Source organism: Gossypium hirsutum, chromosome A06 (genome assembly GCF_007990345.1).
Source record: "Gossypium hirsutum isolate 1008001.06 chromosome A06, Gossypium_hirsutum_v2.1, whole genome shotgun sequence".
In the NCBI taxonomy this organism is placed as follows: domain Eukaryota; kingdom Viridiplantae; phylum Streptophyta; class Magnoliopsida; order Malvales; family Malvaceae; genus Gossypium; species Gossypium hirsutum.
This window is the reverse complement of record NC_053429.1, coordinates 108,975,328-108,994,641: the sequence shown is the minus strand read 5'-3', so window position 1 is coordinate 108,994,641 and position 19,314 is coordinate 108,975,328. Positions and strand designations below refer to the sequence as shown.

At 36.8% G+C, this 19,314-nt stretch overlaps 1 non-coding gene across 1 annotated transcript; it reads left to right on the top strand.

Annotated features, from left to right (window-relative positions):
- The first annotated feature begins 1,887 nt into the window (after nt 1–1,887).
- On the top strand, nt 1,888–1,994 carry LOC121231030 (small nucleolar RNA R71). Its single transcript, XR_005929099.1, has one exon. It is a non-coding gene; the product is annotated as a small nucleolar RNA R71 (small nucleolar RNA).
- The last annotated feature ends 17,320 nt before the right edge of the window (nt 1,995–19,314 follow it).

The following is a 19,314-nucleotide window of genomic DNA, read 5'->3' as shown; positions in this document are numbered from 1 at the left end:
TCCTTGGGTTGCAAGTTAGATGCAATAATAACTGGTAATGTAGAATTATTTCCAAGGAATGCGTATTCCAAGTGATTTGGTAATTGTTTGAGTTCTAATTTGGGAGGTTCTTCAATAGAGGGTTTTTGCTTAAAATCATCGTTCCCTTTAATGTCATCATATTTTGCTTGTCTTTGGGAAGATTCATTGAAGTTTAGTTTAGCTTTTATTTTTCCAGTATTGAAATAATCGTCATCTATCTCCTCTCCTTAGGCATAGCACAGTTCCAACATGTCCTTATGTATGATTTCCTGAAAAGAATCTTGAGCAGCATGATCAATAGAGCCAATAAAATAACATGAGTCATCCTGTTCCCTAGAAAATCTCATGGTATCATAAATTTTAAAAACGATTTCTTCATCACCTACTTTAAGTACCATTTTACCATCACCCATATCAATAACATCCCTAGCAGTGGCTAAAAATGGACGCCCTAAGATTAAAGGCACTTCAACATCTTCATCCATATCAAGCACAATAAAGTCAACAGGGAATATAAATTTATCTACTTTTACAAGTATGTCCTCTATAATACCCCTAGGATATTTAACAGATCTATCAGCTAGTTGAATACTCATCCTAGTAGGTTTAGGTTCCCCAAGACCAAGTTGTTTAAAAATTTTATATGGTTTAAAAATTTTATATGGCATCAAATTAATGCTAGCACCTAAATTAGCTAGTGCCTTATCAACGTTAAAACTACCAATTAAGTAGGGTATAGTAAAACTTCCTGGATCTTTTAGTTTGGTTGGCAGTTTGTTTTGGAGTATAGCCGAGCATTCCTCGTTAAGTTCCACTATAGATAAGTCTTCAAACTTCTTTTTTTTTGTTAGGAGTAGCTTTAAAAATTTTGCGTGTGTAGGCATCTGCGATATAGCTTCAACAAAAGGTAAGTTAATTTGTAGTTGATTAAAAAGTTCAAGGAATTTACCAAATTGTGCATCCATGCGGTCTTTCTTCAACTTTTTTGGGTATGGAATTGGTGGTTTATATTCCTTCGCCATTGGATTGTCATTATTTTCGGGTTTTACCTCCTCTCCTTTACTTCCGTCAGCTTCTTGTTATGGCTTCTTTTCCGATTCAGCTAACACTTTCCCACTCCTTAGTGTAACTTCTTTCACATGTGCTTCTGGATTGGGTTTAGTGTTACTAGGTAGATTTCCTAGTGCTCTATCTGAAATCAACTTAGCCAGCTGTCCAATTTGAGTTTCGAGCCTTTGGATTGATGCTTGTTGATTTTTGAGTGCCGTCTCGGTATTCTGAAAATGAGTCTCTGACACCAAGATGAATTTGGTTAGCATCTCCTCAAGGTTCAGCTTCTTTTCTTACTAGTAAGGTGGTTGTTGAAACCCCGGACGATGTTGTGGCCTTTGATTTCTTTGACCGCCTCACGAGAAATTGGGATCGTTCCTCCAACTTGCATTATAAGTGTTACTATATGGGTTATTTTGGGATCTAGAGCTATTTTTACCCATATATTGGACTTGTTCCTCCTTGATGTTAGGGTTGAAGGGTTGATATTCTGTGCATTTTCCTCCTCCATTCGAATCACACCTCATCATTGGATGTACCTGAGTAGAACCACACAAACCATCAATCTTTTTATTTAAGATTTCTACTTGGTTAGATAGCATAGTAACCGCGTCGAGGTTGAAAACACCGGCTGCTTTCATCGGCTTTGTTCTCATAACTTGCCACTGATAGTTATTCAGTGACATCTCCTCAATAAATTCGTAAGCCGCCTCAGGTGTCTTATTATTGATAGTTCCTCCAGTAGCTGCATCAATTATCTGCCGAGTTGAAGGATTCAGGCCATTATGGAACGTTTGAACCTGTAGCCAAAGCGGTAACCCATGGTGAGGGCACCTTCTTAAATGGTCCTTGTATCTCTCCCGTGCATCGTAGAGTGTTTCTAAATCCATTTGCACAAAAGAAGATATATCATTACGTAATTTGGTTGTTTTAGACGGTGGAAAATATTGTAATAAAATTTTTTCGGTCATTTGTTCCCAAGTAGTGATTGGCCCTCGTGGTAACAAGTTCAACCATTGTTTAGCCTTATTCCTTAACGAAAAGGGAAACAACCGAAGGCAAATGGCGTCATAAAAATGCCATTAATTTTAAAGGTATCGCAAAATTCTAGGAAATCTGTCAAGTGAGTGTTGGGATCCTCGTCCTATAAACCATCAAACTAAACAAACTGTTGTATTATTTGAATTGTGTTAGGTTTCAGTTCAAAATTATTTGTAGCAATAGCAGGTCTAACTATACTTGACTCAGTTCCTGTTAAATTAGGTTTAGCATAATCATACATAGTGCACAGAGCAGGGTTTTGATTAACAACAATTGCAGGAGGTAGCGAATTTTCTTGGTTTTCAGCCATCTCTTCAGTTGTGGTTTGAATATTGTCCTCTTGCTCGTTCTCTGTGTATCTTAAGCTTCACCTTATTTCTCTTTGGTTTCTGCGAACTGTGCAATCGATCTCACTATCAAAAAGTAATGCTCCTGATAGGTTTCTTCTAGTCATAAACTATAAGAACCTGCCAGGAAAAGGGAAAAGGAAGAATTAGTAATAAAAATTAGAATAAAATTTAAATTGTGGTAAAAGTAAATGGCTAAAGTAATAAAAATCGAGTGTTCCTAATATCTTAGTTCCCCAACAACGGTGCCAAAAACTTGATACGTGATATTCGTGACAGGTTTTAAATATTTATATTGAATTGTTCTTGAAACTAACTATTATCATGATAAAGGCAAGTGTACCTATCGTACAGTAGAATAGCTTTAGCAAGACTGGATTGTCGAACCCAAAGGAACTAAAAGTACTAGTAATGACTGTCTTTTTATTATCTAGCCTAAGAATATTGGGGTTTGTTTTAACTAACTAATTAACTAAACTAAGAATTCATAGAAAATAGAATTGGGGAATTACTTTTGGAAAAACGATTGAATTAAGACAATACTAAGGAAAAATCCACCTAGACTTCACTTGTTATTTGACTCTGAATCAGATGATTTATTCATTTGACTTGATCCGTAGAAATCCCTAAGTTATATTATTATCTCTCTCAAGACTAACAATGTCTAACCCTAGGTTGAATAATTGAAGTCTCTTTCTAATTAACTCCCTACGGTTGCATTAACTCGATCTATAGATCCCCTTATTAGGTTTCACCCTAATCCGACAAAATCTTGTCACCCTATCTCTAGGCGCGCAATCAACTCCGCTTAATTATGACAAATGTACTCTTAGACAGGGTCTATTCCTCCTCTAAGTAAGAGCTTAACTTGAATCAAAATCCTAGAATATAAAAACAAGAATTAAGAACACATAATTAAGAATAAGTCAAATATTTATCATACAATTCAGATAATAATAACAAGATTTGTCTTAGGTTTCATTCCCCTTAGGTATTTAGGGGTTTTAATTCATAACTAAAAAGGTAAACATCTCAGAAGAATAATGAATACAAAACATAAAGAAAAACCCAAAACTCCTGAAGGGAAATTGAGGGGAGATCTTCAGTCTTGATGATGAATTCGGCTTTTGAGATGGATCAATCAGCTTTTCTTGAGCAGTTCCCTGCTTCCTCCTCCGTGTGTGTCTTCCTCCTCCTCTAGGGTGTATTTATAGGCTTTAGAATGCCTAAAAACCCTCAAAATTGGCCTTTTCCGAATTGGACTCAATTTGGGCTCGACAGGGACACGCCCGTGTGCGATTACTTCAGGCTGTGGTCGAGCCTGTTAAATAGTCATGGGCGTGTGGTCCACCCGTTGGAGTCGTGCTTCGATTCTACCAAATTGACATGGCTGTGTGGTTTGCCCGTGTGAGGAGGTCCAGGCCGTGTTAATTTCGTACGTTGGCCCATTTTCTTCGTTTTTGACCCGTTTCTCGTTCTTTTCACTCTCCTATACTCACCTAAATATAAAACATGAAATTAAGGCATTAGGAGCATCAAATTCACCAATTTTAAGGAAAAATCATCCATAAAAAGTGCTAAGCATGGGATAAAAATATGTATGAATTACGGTTTATTAGCGTTCGACACTTCTGACCGTATAAAGCTTCGTTCGGTGCCATTTTAATACTCGATTGAAAACTGTTGTTATACGCAAATTCAATGAACGGCAAAAACTTTTCCCATGTACCTTCGACCTAAAGAATGCGACATCTCAACATATCCTCGAGTATCTGTATAACTCGCTCGGATTGACCATCCGTCTGCGGGTGAAATGTGGTACTAAAATGTAGTTATGAACCCAGTGCGTCTTGCAGTTTCTTCCAAAACCTTGATGTGGACCTTAGATCCGTGTAATCTCATAACCTTAGAGATATACAACTCAGCTAACTTTTCAAGCGAATAACCTCTTTGTACCGGAATGACATGAGCCAATTTTCTCAACCTGCTGAAAACAACCTAGATTGCATCTTTCTTTCTCAGAGATAGGGGCAATCCCGACACAAAATCCATAGTCACTTTATCCTATTTCCACTCGGGAATCATGATTGGCTGCTTTAACTTGCGGAGAAATCAAACATTTCAAAACAAATTCTGAAATATCACGTTTCATGCCATACCACCAATAAAGTTGTTTTAAATCATTATACATTTTCGTGCTTCCTGGACGAACAGAGAAACGACTACTATGTGTTTCATTCAAAATCATCTTAATAAAATTTGAATTTCTGGGAACGCATATTCAACCTTTAAATCTTAAACAATCATCAGAATCAACTTGAAATTCTGAATCAAGGTTCGAATCACATTGAGCTCATTTTTCTAACATTTCATTATCAACTTTCTGAGCTTCACAAATCTGCTGTAAAAACAACAATCTCGCTTTCAACTCAGCTACAACCGAGCTGTTGTCAAATACAGCCAACTGAGTATTCATTGCATGTAGAGCAATCAAAGATTTTTGGCTTAATGCATAGCAACAACATTCGCTTTTCCTGAATGGTAGTCAATCACTAGTTCGTAATCTTTTAACAATTCTAGCTATCTCCACTGTCGCAAATTCAAATCTTTCTGAGTCATCAGATATTTCAAACTCTTGTGATCTAAATAAACTTGACATTTCTCACCGAACAGATAATGGAGTCAAATCTTTAACGCAAACACAATGGCTATTAACTCTAAATCATGTGTCGGGTAATTCTTTTCGTGCGGCTTCAACTGTCTCGAGGCATAAGCTATGACTTTGCCTTCTTGCATCACTATAGATCATAAATTCTTTACTCGATTCTGACTATACTAACCCTGGAGCTTCAGTCAAAAACGCTTTTAGCTGATCAAAACATTTCAGACATTTCTCAGACCATTCAAACTTTACATATTTCTAAAGCATCCTTGTCAATAGAGTTGTAATCATTGAAAAGCATTTTACAAATCATCTATAATATCCCGGTAGTGCCAGAAAATTGCGGACCTTAAAAACATTTCTCAGAGGCTTCCAATCAATAATCATAGATATTTTACTCGGATTGACCTGAATACCTGATGCTAACACAATATGCCCCAGAAAACCAACCTTGCGCAATTAAAATTCACATTTGCTAAAGTTTTCAAATAACTGCTTATCTCGTAGAGTTTGTAGTACAATTCTCAAATGCTCAGCATGCTTAGATTCATTTCATGAATATATCAATATGTCATCAATAAACACAACAACAAATTGATCTAGGTACGGTCTGAAAATCCAGTTCATTAAATCCATAAAGATTGTAGGAGCATTCGTTAGTGCGAAAGGTATAACCAAAAAATCATAATGTCTGTACCTCGTTTGGAAAAGGTTTTTAGCACATTGGAGTCTTTTACTGACAACTGATAATAACCCGATCTCAGATCTATTTTCGAAAACACCGTTTCCCTTTTCAGCTGATCAAAAAAAATCATCAATACGCGATAAAGGATATTTATTCTTGATGGTCATTTAATTGAGCTGTCGTTAATTAACACACATTCTCATCATGCCATCTTTCTTTTTCACAAACAATACAAGAGCACCCCAGGGCGAGAAACTTGGTTGTGCAAATCCTCTATTTGTTAACTCTTGCAGCTAATATTTCAATTCTTTTAACTCTGTTGGAGCCATTCTGTACGAAGCTATCGATATAGGAGTCATTCCCGGCACTAATTCAATACCAAATTCAACTTCTCAAATAGGTGGTAATCCTGACAATTCTTTAGGAAATACATCCGGATACTTACAAGCAACTGGCACTATTTCGATCTTCTTTTCAGTCACTTTAGTGTCAAGCAGATAAGCAAAATAAGCTTCTCAACCATTTCTCACATATTTCTGAGCTAACATTGATGAAATCACTACTAGTACGCCATTCAAATCATCTGACTCAATCCGAATAATTTAATTATTCTGACATCTCAGATCAATCGTCTTTTGTTTACAATTTACTATAGCATCATGTAGCGTTAGCCAATCCATACATCATGTAGTGTCAGCATCATTTCAGATCAATCGTCTTTTGTTTACAATTTACTATAGCAACATGTAGCATCACCCGAAAAACAAAAACCCGAATCATCAATGGACAGTTCTTGCACACTTTATCAACTAAAACACACTTGCCTAAGGGGTTCGATACTCTAATAAAAAATGTAGTAGACTCTACAGGCAAAGTCTTACTGGATACTAAATTCACATATATAAGAATGAGTTGATCCTGGATCTATCAATGCAATAACTTTAGTATCATAGAGAGTGAAAGTACTGGTTATAACATCTGGTGAGCATGCTTCCTCCCGTGCATAGATAGCATAAGCTTGGGCTGGTGCTTATACCTCAGATCTCACGGTAGAATCTCTCGGCACACTTCAGTTACCACTGGTATTTCCAGTGTTTCGGGGTGGTCTCTCTCTAGTAACAGTATTATTTGATCTCACATTCTGAACTTTGTCTTTCTCATCTAACTCTGAGCAATCTCTAATGAAGCGTTTTAACAAACCACATTTGTAACAAGCTTTATTACTTTTATTCCAACATTCTCTAAAATGTTGTCGTCCATAGTGCTGACATTCGGGTTTATTGTCTTTTACACTGCCAATACTAGCTACTGATGTAGCTTGAGCTTTGGAACCAGAATATTGCTTAGCACGATCCTTGTTCAGATATCCAATCGAAGCATTTGGACAATTATACAAATCTCTGGATGTCTTTGATGAAGATTGATATGACTTACTCATCGATCCTTTTCTAGTGTCTCTAGCCTTAGAATTAGCTTTCTTCTTTTCTCTGCTGAGATCTTCGGCTTTACAAGCCCTTTCAACTAAAACAATGAATTCTTTGATTTCCAGAATTCTGACTAGAAGTTTTATATCTTCATTCAACCCATGAACGAACCGCTTACACATAATCTCTTCGATAGAAACATATTCCTGAGCATATTTGCTTAATCGTACAAATTCTCTTTCGTACTTGGTCACAGTCATTCGACCTTGTTTCAATTCTAGAAACTCTCTGTGCTTTTGATCAAGAAATCGCTGACTTATGTACTTCTTTGGAACTCGGATTGAAAGAAATCCCAAGTAACCCATTCTCTAGGAATTACAGATATCAACATTTTCCACCAATGGTACGCACTATCTCTCAGCAAAGATACTACACATTTGATACATTCATCAAGAGTGCAAGATAATTTGTCAAATACTAGGATAGTATTCTCAAGCCATTTGGAGACCATTACAGGCTGTAACAGACCTGAAGGCACTTGATGTTTAGCTTTAACTTGCTGAGATACTAGGCATTTCAATACAAATTCAGAAACGTCTCTTTTCATGCCGTTCCACCAGTACAATTTCTTTAAATCGTTGTACATCTTGGTACTTCCCGGGTGAACTGACAAACGACTGTTATGTGCTTCTTACAAAATATTCTGAATAAGTTCATTGTCTTTGGGTACACAAACCCTAACTTTGAACATCAAACATCCATCAGGACTAATTCGAAAATCGATCTCAATACCAGACTCACATTGAGCCCTTTTTGCTTGCAAGTCATCATCATTAAACTGAGCATCATAAATTTCCTATAGAAATGTCGGCCTAGCCTCCAACTTGGCCAAAACTGAACCATCATCAAGCAATGTCAAACGAGTATCCATGGCTCTCAAAGCATACAGGGATTTTCTACTCAATGCATCGGCGACCATATTTACCTTTCCCGGGTGATAGTCGATAATCAGATCATAATCCTTAATTAATTCGAACCATCTCCGCTGTCTTAAATTTAGTTCTTTCTGAGTCATCAAGTACTTCAAACTTTTGTGGTCTGTGAATATACGAAAAGTCTCACCATACAAATAATGTTTCCAAAATTTTTAAGGCAAAAATAATAGCAGCAAGCTCTAGGTCGTGGGTTGGATAATTCTTCTCATGAGGCTTCAATTGCCGTGAAGCATAGGCTATCACCTTGCCATCTTGCATAAGCATACAACCCAATCCATTTAAGGATGCATCACTGTAGACTACAAATTCTTTTCCCGGTTCAGGTAGCACTAAAACAGGAGCTTCAGTCAGCAATGTCTTTAACTTTTCAAAACTTTGCTAACACTTCTCCATCCATTCAAACTTAATGTCTATCTGTAGCAGCTTCATCATTGGAGTCGCTATCATCGAAAATCCTTTTACAAACCTTTGATAATAACCGGCTAAGCCCAAAAAGCTTCTAACCTCGGTTACATTCTTAGGCAATTTCCATTCAACAATTGCAAAAATCTTACTTGGATCAACTCAGATACCTTCACCCGAAACTATATGACCCAAAAATCCAACTTCCTAGAGCCAAAACTCACTCTTGCTAAACTTAGCATACAGCTGCTTTTCCTGCAAGGTCTGCAACACAATTTCCAGGTGCTTCGCATGCTCTGTCTCATCTTTAGAGTAGATCAAAATATCGTCAATAAACACAACGACAAACTTATCCAATATGGCCGAAAAATCCTATTCATTAGATCCATAAACATAGCCAGTGCATTCGTCAGCCCAAATGGCATGACAAGAAATTCATAATGGCCATACCTCGTTCTAAAAGCTGTCTTGGGTACATCCGAGTCTTTAACTCACAGTTGATAATAACCAGACCTCAAGTCTATCTTGGAGAATACGGTGGCTCCTCTCCACTGGCCAAACAAATAATCGATCATTGGCAAAGGATACTTATTCTTGATAGTCACCTTGTTCAGTTGCCGATAATCGATACATAACCTCATCGAACCATCTTTCTTCTTTACAAACAACATGGGGGCACTTCAAGGTGAAAAACTTGGCCTAGCAAATCCTTTATCCGTCAGCTCTTGCAACTATGCTTTTAACTCCTTTAGCTCAATAGGTGCCATTCTATACGGGGCAATGGAAATGGGAGTCGTTTCTAGCATCAACTCAATACCAAACTCTATCTCCCTTTCAGAAGGTAGTCTGGGTAATTCTTCCGGAACCACATCTGGATACTCACATACTATCGGCACAGACTCAATCTTTAATGCAATTTCCTTAGTGTTCATCAGAAATGTAAGGTAGGCTTCGTATCCTTTCCTCATATATCTCTGGGCAACCATTGCCGTGATTACAACTGGTGATGAACCCAATTCTCTTGATTCGACCCGTAGAACCTTACCATCCGGGCATCTTAACTTAATATACTTACTACCACAATTCATAGTTACACCATGAAGAGCTAACCAATCGATACCAAGTATTACATCAAATTCATCAAATGGTAACAACATAAGGTTAGCTGGGAAATAACAACCTTGAATCGTCAAAGGACAATTCTTACAAACTTTATCAACCAGGGCTGATCTACCTAATGGATTCAACACTCTAATAATATGTTCCGTATATTCAATAGGTATGCTCATACTAGATGCCAATCTCATGTAGATATATGAATGCGTCGACCCCGGGTCAATTAAAGCAACAACACTTATATTAAAAAGAAAGAAGGTACCCGTAATTACATCAGGAGCAGCGGTTTCTTCTCGAGAATGTATCGCATACGTTCTTGCCGGGGCTCGAATCTCTAGTTTTGTAGCGTCTTTAGTTATGACTCAACTACCACTAGCACTCCTAGGGTATCTTAGAGGTCTACCTCGAAGAATAGGAGTGCTCGATTTTGGGGTTACATCCACTCTTTTTTCAGCTCGTTCTGGGCAGTCTCTAAGGAGGTGATCAAGAGAACCACATCTAAAACACGCACCGCTCTTCATTCGGCTCTTACACTTCAGTTTTTGATCATCTACACTCCCCACACTAGTCTCCATCGGGGAGGAAGACTTTTGACCTCGTCATTTAGAGCTTCCCGATCTACCCGAATATCCCATTGATGAAGTGATGCGTTCATGTAGGCTCCTGGCCTTCTTCATGGAGAACGAGACTGTTTTACCACTAGACCTCTTGCTCGCAACTCAAGCCTCTCTCTTAGCTTGTTTTCTTTCATTATTAAGTTCCTCGGGCTTCTTGGCTCGATCGGCCAATACGGCAAACTTCTGTATTTCCAAGACCCCAATCAACAACTTGATATCCTCATTCAGACCTTCCTTGAAGCGTTTACACATTTTCGATTCTGTTTGGACCCACTCGGTTGCGTACTGACTTAGTCATACGAACTCTCTCTCGTATTCCGCTATAGTCTTGTTACTTTGTTTGAGTTCCATGAAATCCTTTCGTTTCGAGTCCAAAAACTGTTGGCTAATATATTTCTTCCTAAACTCTGCTTGGAAGAAATCCCAAGTAATATTTTTCTCCGACACTACCAAGGATACGATTTTCCACCAATTGTATGCAGTGTCCTTCAAAAGGGACACAGCACACTTCAAACATTCCTCGGGTGTACATGGCAAATCATTTAACACCCATGTAATATTTTCGAGCCAGAACTCGGCTCTTTTAGCGTCATCTTCAACTTTAGCTCTAAATTCTTCAGCCCTATACTTTCTAAGCTTATCTACCGGGGCTTTACCAATTCTCACCAGTGCCATACCTCATGGCACATCCTCATCAGGTTGGTTAGGGGGCAAGGGAGGTCTTGGTATATTAGGGCGATTTCTCAGATAATCCCCAAACCATTCATCCATCATATCAAAGAAGGCAGCTCGAGCCTCTTCTCGGCCTTTTGACATAAGCCTTCTACTACTACTATATACAGCTCGTTGTACGGAAGCTGGAGCATGGCTCTCGGCTCCCTCGGACTCATCTTGTGCTTGATTGGAAGATATTTACTATATTCAAAAAATTTTAAGCAATTAGGAGATGTTACACTATCAACATTCAAATAATGGCATGTATAACGAACTTTAACATCTTCTACAGTAGTCCTAGAACTGACTAAACTGTAGCTCTGATACTAATAAATGAAACACCCCCAACTCGTATCAACACTGAGACAGGCTCGAGGCATTACTGCAACTTTACACTTTCAGTATACTAACTCGGGTCACAAAATTTCATTTTTTAAAACTTTTCAATCATGAACACCTCGTCCCTTGTATAGGCCTTCGAGACTTATAATATATCGGAAGGCAATGCGGGACAAATACGGGCATGTTCGATTAACCTTGGGCTCCTCAGAAAATTTTCCTTAACATAAAGGAACACACGCCCGTGTAGGTGGGCCATGTGGACTCACACGCCCGCGTATCTTGGGGCACGCCCATGCCCTTCAACCATGGGCAACATTGACTTATCAACACGGCCATGGAACACGCCTGTGCTGCCTGCCCGTGGACGAAACTGTCATTTTAACATGGCCATGGCGGATGCCCGTGTGGCCTACCCGTGTACAACTTTGAGCTAAAATTTTAAGTGCAGGGGACACACGGCCATAGCACACACCCATGGGAGGAAACCGTGTGTCACACATGGCCTTGACACATGCCCGTGTGTCCAACCATGTGGACTTTATTAGGCTATTTTCCAAGCCTTTAGTCACCCCTTTCTACTACTAGTGCCTAGTGGTTACCAGGTTTTAAAGAAAAACATAATTTTACGCTTGTAAATAATCTTAATGAAAACAGATGTATAGAAACCTCATATCATTGGTTTCATACATAAATGGTTGTTCCCTATTTAGTGTCATGGGTTCCCATATTACATTAATCCATCTGAAATTGGCTCATTCATGTGATTCATTGCCAATTGAAAACAACCCATCATTTGTAATTAAAACCATGCATAAAATCGTAGGTCATGGCTTGCTTAAATTAAGCCAATTTTCATGGCCATAAACAAAGAGATAAACATATTTTTACATGCCTTTGCTGGGCAAATCAAATGACACATATAGCAAAATACTTATGAGTTGTTTATCTATTTGTACCAAAATAAACAGGGTCTTTATACCAAAGCTTGTTTAGTTAATAGTGTGTTGTTTCTTCAACCGTCTTCCAATCCTTATGAGTTCTCGAGCTCTATAAAATGGGGAAAAAGAGAGGGGGTAAGCATTTTCATGCTTAGTAAGCTCGAGTAACCGGAAAGTAAAGTTACCGAGAAATTAGCATACATCCACACTTAAATCATGAAATCATCAATTATGAAGTGATTTCTTATCACATGCACTCAATCAATGAGTTAGTCACATAACAAAGCATCACGTAATTTATGTAGATGAGCTCATCATTCATCATATTATTGACATACATCATATTAATCCCGCTGAGTTTCTAAGAAATCTCGATGGAATACCTATTATCCGTCAATTCTTATGAATGATCATTTCACATATATGCACTCCCGCAAACCTCACATCTCATGACAGGATTACCAGTTCAGGCTAAATCCCACATATCATGAACTCATAAGGGGATGTCGGAATTACTAGTCCAGGCTAAATCCCTTATAGCTACAAACACCCTTAATGAACTCGGATCTGAATTACCAGTCCAGGCTAAATTCAGACCCTAATAGGATTACCCATCCGGGCTAAATCCTCAATGCCCATATATTCTTCGGGAGGCTCGATCATTCAAGGAACACCCGTCCGGGCTAGTTCCTTTCCATACTCGAGATCACGGATTATCCGTCCGGGCTAAATCATTACTGCAACACATGCAGGATCTCCTTTCACATTTAAGACATGGTTTATCCATCGAATTCCCTTTTAACCTCAACCGAGACAGTTATCAACAAGTCATTATCAAAGATGTATTTCATACATTTTCATACCATTATTAATGCAATTATCATGCATTCATAAATCATACAATCGTGCATATTAGGGGTTTACTTTAAGTTATCCGAACTTACCTGATAACAGTTTCAGAGTTATGTTTCGGTTATTCCGAAACCTTGCGTTTACCATGATCGACCTCCAAAATTTATTCTTCGGGGCTATTGAGCTTGGAAAGCTTGAAACCCTAACTATGGTGACAAAAGAATTTTGGCAGCTATGGGGAAGAAAGTGGCTGATTTTGGCTTGATTTTTCCCATTTTATTTCATTAAAAAGCTAAATGACCAAAATGCCCTCATGCCCTTTCTTTAAAATTTCATCCACGCAAGCCCATTTTTGTCCAAAAATTTAGAATTTGGGCAAATTGCTCTCCAAGACCTTCTAATTCATAATCTAAGGCAATTTCATACAAATTGCTTCTAGAATCCAAGTTTTGCAATTTATTCAATTTAGTTCCTAATTTCCAATTAGACACCTTATACTTAGAATTTCTTCATGAAACTTTAAAACATGCATATATTCATATCCTAGGCCTCATAATAATCATAAAATAAATATTTTTATGTTAGATTTGTGGTCCCGAAACTACTATTCTGACTAGGCCCTATTTCAGTATGTTACAAAAACAAATTCATAAACATAGTTGCCAAGGATATAAGCATTCAGCTATTACATATATATATTCACATATTCCATTTCAGCATATATAGCTCACATACAATTAAAATAAACAACGTCAACTTTCTTATAAACTTACCTCGGACGATGAAAAACGGAACGAGACGGCTAGTCGACAACTTTAGTTTTCCCTCGACCCAAATCCAATTTTCTTTTTTCTTGATCTAAATTAATATAGTTTAATTTAATCAAATATTAAATCAAATTCATCCAAAAACACATAAATGGCAAATTACCATTTTACCACTAACATTTTACACTTTTTACAATTTAGTCCAAATTGTAAAAAACACAAAACATGCAAAATTTGCTCACACCATGCTTAGGCCAAATACCTAGTGTTCATACAAGTCCACACATTTCATTTATTTCACATTTTAGTCCCTTAATTTATTATTTTTGCAATTTAGTCCTAATTACTCAAAATCATCAAAAATTCCAATACAAAACATGTTAATCTATCACATATCTTTTGTTTTCTACCATCGAACAACAAAAATCACAAGCTTTCAACAATGGTATAACTCAAAATATTCACCAAAATCAGAAATTCAAGCATGGGTCATGTAGATAACTTAGCAGCGATCTCAAAAACGTAAAAATTATCAAAAACTGAGCTAAACACATACCTTAATCAAGTTTGAACAAGGCCGAACCCTAGCTTTCTTTTTCTTTTCTTTCTTATTTATGTTTCGATCATGAACAACAATTATGAAACCATTTTTTATCTTTTATTTTTTATTATATTAACTTATATTTCTAATTTACTAATTTATCCTTAGTTAAAATATTATACTTTCACATATATTAGTCCATTTCCATCCACCTATATTAATAGTGGCATAATTACATTATAAATGCTTCATATTATAAATACAACAACAATTTGGTCCTCACGCATTAAACTATTAAGTTTTCATTTTACGCGATTAAGCCCTTTTATTAATAGGACACTCAAACGACAAAATTAAATCATGAAAATTTCACAGATATAAATTCGCACATAATAAACACATAAAATAATTTTAAAAAATATTTTTATAACTCAGATTCGTGGTCCCAAAACCACTGTTCCGATTAGGGTCTAAATCGGATTGTTGCAACTCTCTCCTATTAGGGGTTTTCGTCCGTGAAAATCTGACCGGTGAATAAGTTTGGATAACGTTCTTTCATTACATCTTCTAGCTCCCATGTTGCTTCCTCAACTCCATGTTTATGCCACAGTACTTTAACTAATGGAAATTTCTTATTTCGTAATTCTTTAACCTCACAAGCCAGATTGCGAATCGATTGCTCCTCATATGTCATATCAGGCTTAATCTCAATCTCTGACGGGCTAATCACATGTTAAGGACCAGATTGATATTTATGAAGCATTGAAACATGGAATACATTATGGATCTTTTCTAACTCAAGTGGCAACAATAGTCTATAAGCAACCGGCCCTATACACTCTATAATCTCGTACGGCCCAATAAATCTTGGACTCAATTTGCCTTTACGACCGAATCTAAGTATTTTCTTCCATGGTGAGACTTTCAAAAAGACTTTGTCCGCAATCTAAAACTCTATATCTTTTCGTTTCAAGTCCGCATAGGATTTTTGATGATCTAATGCTGTTTTCAAACTTTCACGGATTACTTTCACTTTCTGTTCAGTCTCTCTGATCAAATCGACCCTGTGTATCTTATTTTCACTGAGCTTTGCCTATTATAATGGTGTACAACATTTACAACCGTACAAGGCCTCGTAACATGCCATTTTGATACTAGATTGAAAGCTATTATTATTCGGAAATTCAATCAAAGATAAGTATCGTTCCCACGTACCTTCAAACTCGAGAATGCAACATCTTAACATATCCTCAAGTATCTGAATGATTCATTCAGATTGACCATCTGTTTGCGGATGGAAAGCAGCGCTGAAATGTAATTTTGTACCTAGTGCATATTGCAGTTTCTTCCAAAACCACGATGTAAACCTCGGATCTCTATCCGAAAAAATAGAAATAGGCACACCGTGTAATCTCACAATCTGAGAAACATACAATTCAGCTAACTGATCGAGTGAATAATCTGTATGAACCAGAACAAAGTGAGCCGATTTAGTCAATCTATCCATAATAACCCAGATTGCATCTTTCTTGATCGTTGTCAACAGTAAACCAGATACAAAATCCATCGTGACTCTGTCCTATTTCCACTCAGGTATCATAATCGGCTGAAGCAATCGAAAAGGTACTTTATGCTCAGCTTTTACTTGTTGACAGACTAAACATTTCGAAACAAAGTTAGAAATGTCTCGTTTCATACCATGCCACTAGTAATGTTGTTTCAGATCATTATTGTAACACCCCTCGCCCGTATCCCTCGCCGGGACAGGGTTCGAGGTGTTGCCCGACTTAAACTCAGTCAATCACACAAAAATAGTGCCGAAAAATTTCAATCAATTTAAAACTTTTCTTTTCACATGCAATCTGTCCCATATATGGGCTTACGAGGCCCAAAACATCACTAGCCAACACCTTTGGCTAAATTATAATATCACATACTCAACATTAAAACCCTATACATGCCATAGACTCAAAATACTAGGATTTACTTACACCAATAGCGTGAGTTCGACAGTTTGATAATATCTCCGACGAACTCCAACTCGAGCAGGTAACCGAAGTCAACAATCCATAAAACAGAGGAATGTAACAACGGAGTAAGCTTTCATAAGCTTAGTAAGTCTTAAGCAATGCAAACAAATAAACGCAATTATACTTCGATTATTCAATTTCTTAAGTGGCCATATTCTAGGTATATTGCCATCTGGCCGAATACACACAAACACATAATGTATGTTCAGTATTCTTATCACACTTAATCTGAATTCGTATAACATAATTAAATCGAATACTTTCACATACTTTCACACCCTGACCAGTGTATCATGATCATAGATATAGTTATAACATTTATTTTATGTATCACAATGCACGCTTATGATTCATTGCGGATCAAACCCACATATGAGTACATAATGCGTACCTGGCCCACTTAACGTACTGAATGTATTCATTTGTCAACCTAACACGAGGTACCTTAGTCATGGACTTTTCTCAAATCACCGGCATTCCGCCTGTTAGGCTCGAGGCCCGATATCAGTTCCCCGGCATTATAGCCTGCTAGGCTCGAAGACTCGAATAGTATCTCATCGGCATTATAGTTTGCTAAGCTCAAAGGGCCGAATAATCAAGTCAACAAGTTCCATATAACATATTCATATCAATTAAGTACTAACATCATTCGAACGTATAAAATTATACATCTCAAACACTTTTCTTTCATCTCATTTTCACACTTAACATTTGATAGCTTATGCATAACATTTCACTCACGTTCATTTCAAACTTCTCATTCGATTATAAAAGCATATTGCATTTTTACCAACATGTTATACTTGCCATTAGGCCATATAAGCATGATACAATACACTATCATTTCATCTTTAACATTCGGCTAAACCCTTATCTTACAAGGAACACCGAATTCACATAACATATCATTTCACCGGCATTACGCCTGCTAGGCACGAAGGCCTGAATACACATCACCAGCACAAAGCATGCTAGGCACGAAGGCCCGAATACACATCACTGGCACTAAGCCTGCTAGGCACGAAGGCCCGAATACAATACCAGCACTAGGCCTGCGGGATTTATCCCTGATACACATCAAATATCATGCATATTTAATCATATATTAATACATCTCATTCAACATATCACATTCATAGTCATTTGCAACATTCGGGTATAAGCTCCATATGAACACCATCGTTTACATTTCGGTTCAAAAGTCATTCATAAATATCACATATCCATTTCACCATTCAAACTTAACCCATAGTGACCATTCGACTATAAGTCATATACATAAATTATTTATCGCACAACTTAATTCAAGTAGAACCAAAAGGTCACGGTTCATCTAATATATACATATTGCTCACTGATTCACACACAATCTTTCAAATTAGCAATTATAAGATGGTTCCGCACATAGCCCATCCTTATCGATAATTTACGATGGTTTTACCCTTACTCACATATATGTCATAGGCATTTTTACCTGTGCTTCGCAATTCACATTCATGATTCAATTCCAATCGATTTACCATGCATAAGTACATATCACATACCTTAATAATTTACTTTACAGAACGAATCCACATATCGTATTAGCCCATAGTCTTATAGCACCACACTTTTAATAGTTTACCTCATCGAAGTTCACATTTAATCACTTTAGTGCCAAGCCATATTCGGCTACCACAAAGGACTAATAATAATAATTTTATACACATCATGGTTTCCTTTAGGTATTTAATAATCACAAATCGTGATATCTCCACCAGCACATATACGGCACAGTTTATTCATTGTAACACTCATTTAGTGCATCAAATTTCCAAATCCAATTCAACTTAAGCATAATAGCCATAATCGGCTTATAGCCTTAAATCATTACATATTCGGCACATTAACTAAATAAAATTTACATTCCCTTTTCCATATTAATTTAACTCTTGAGCATATAAAAAGGAATCAAGCTTAAACACTTAAGAACTTACCTTGAATGTTGCCGAACGATTACAACGGCTATTCGATTACTTTCTCTTTTCCCTTATCCGAATTTTGCCCCTCTATGCTCTTGAGCTTAAATTCAAAGATTTTAAACTGGTCATTATTCGACTATTCGAGCATCACTTTCAAAATATAATATATACATATATATATGTTTGACTTTCACACCTACTGATCATAGTAAGCTTATAAGAAATCAATAAGCAACTCATTAACAAATTTTTGTCAATGTTTACCACATAATCATAATTTCACTGCAAGCTATCTTCCTGAGCAACAGTCACTAAATCATTTATAACTGGAGCTACGAAACTCCAAACCAAGTGCCGTTAATTTTCCCTGAAGATAGACTCATATATATTTCATCCATAAAATTTTCAGAATTTTTGGTTTGGCCAATCAATACCAGATTTTTCTTAAATTTTCCCCTGTTTCACTGTTTGACTAATCTGACCACTCCTCACTACGAATAAAATTTCTCATTATACAGAATTCAAAATATGTTCTCGTTTATTTCATTTGAAACTAGACTCATTAAGGAGTCTAAGCATATAAATTCCATCTTATGAACATTTTTGTACAATTTATAATGATTTTATAAATACAGAATAGAGGATCTAGAAGTCATTCTGACCCTGTCCCACATCACTTCAAATATCTCATTATCGGAAATTCTTTTGCTTACACGGTTTGTTTTATAAGAAACTAGACTCATTAAGATTTAATTACATAATTTATTCAGCTTCTAACTCATCTCCCACAATTTATGGTGATTTTCCAA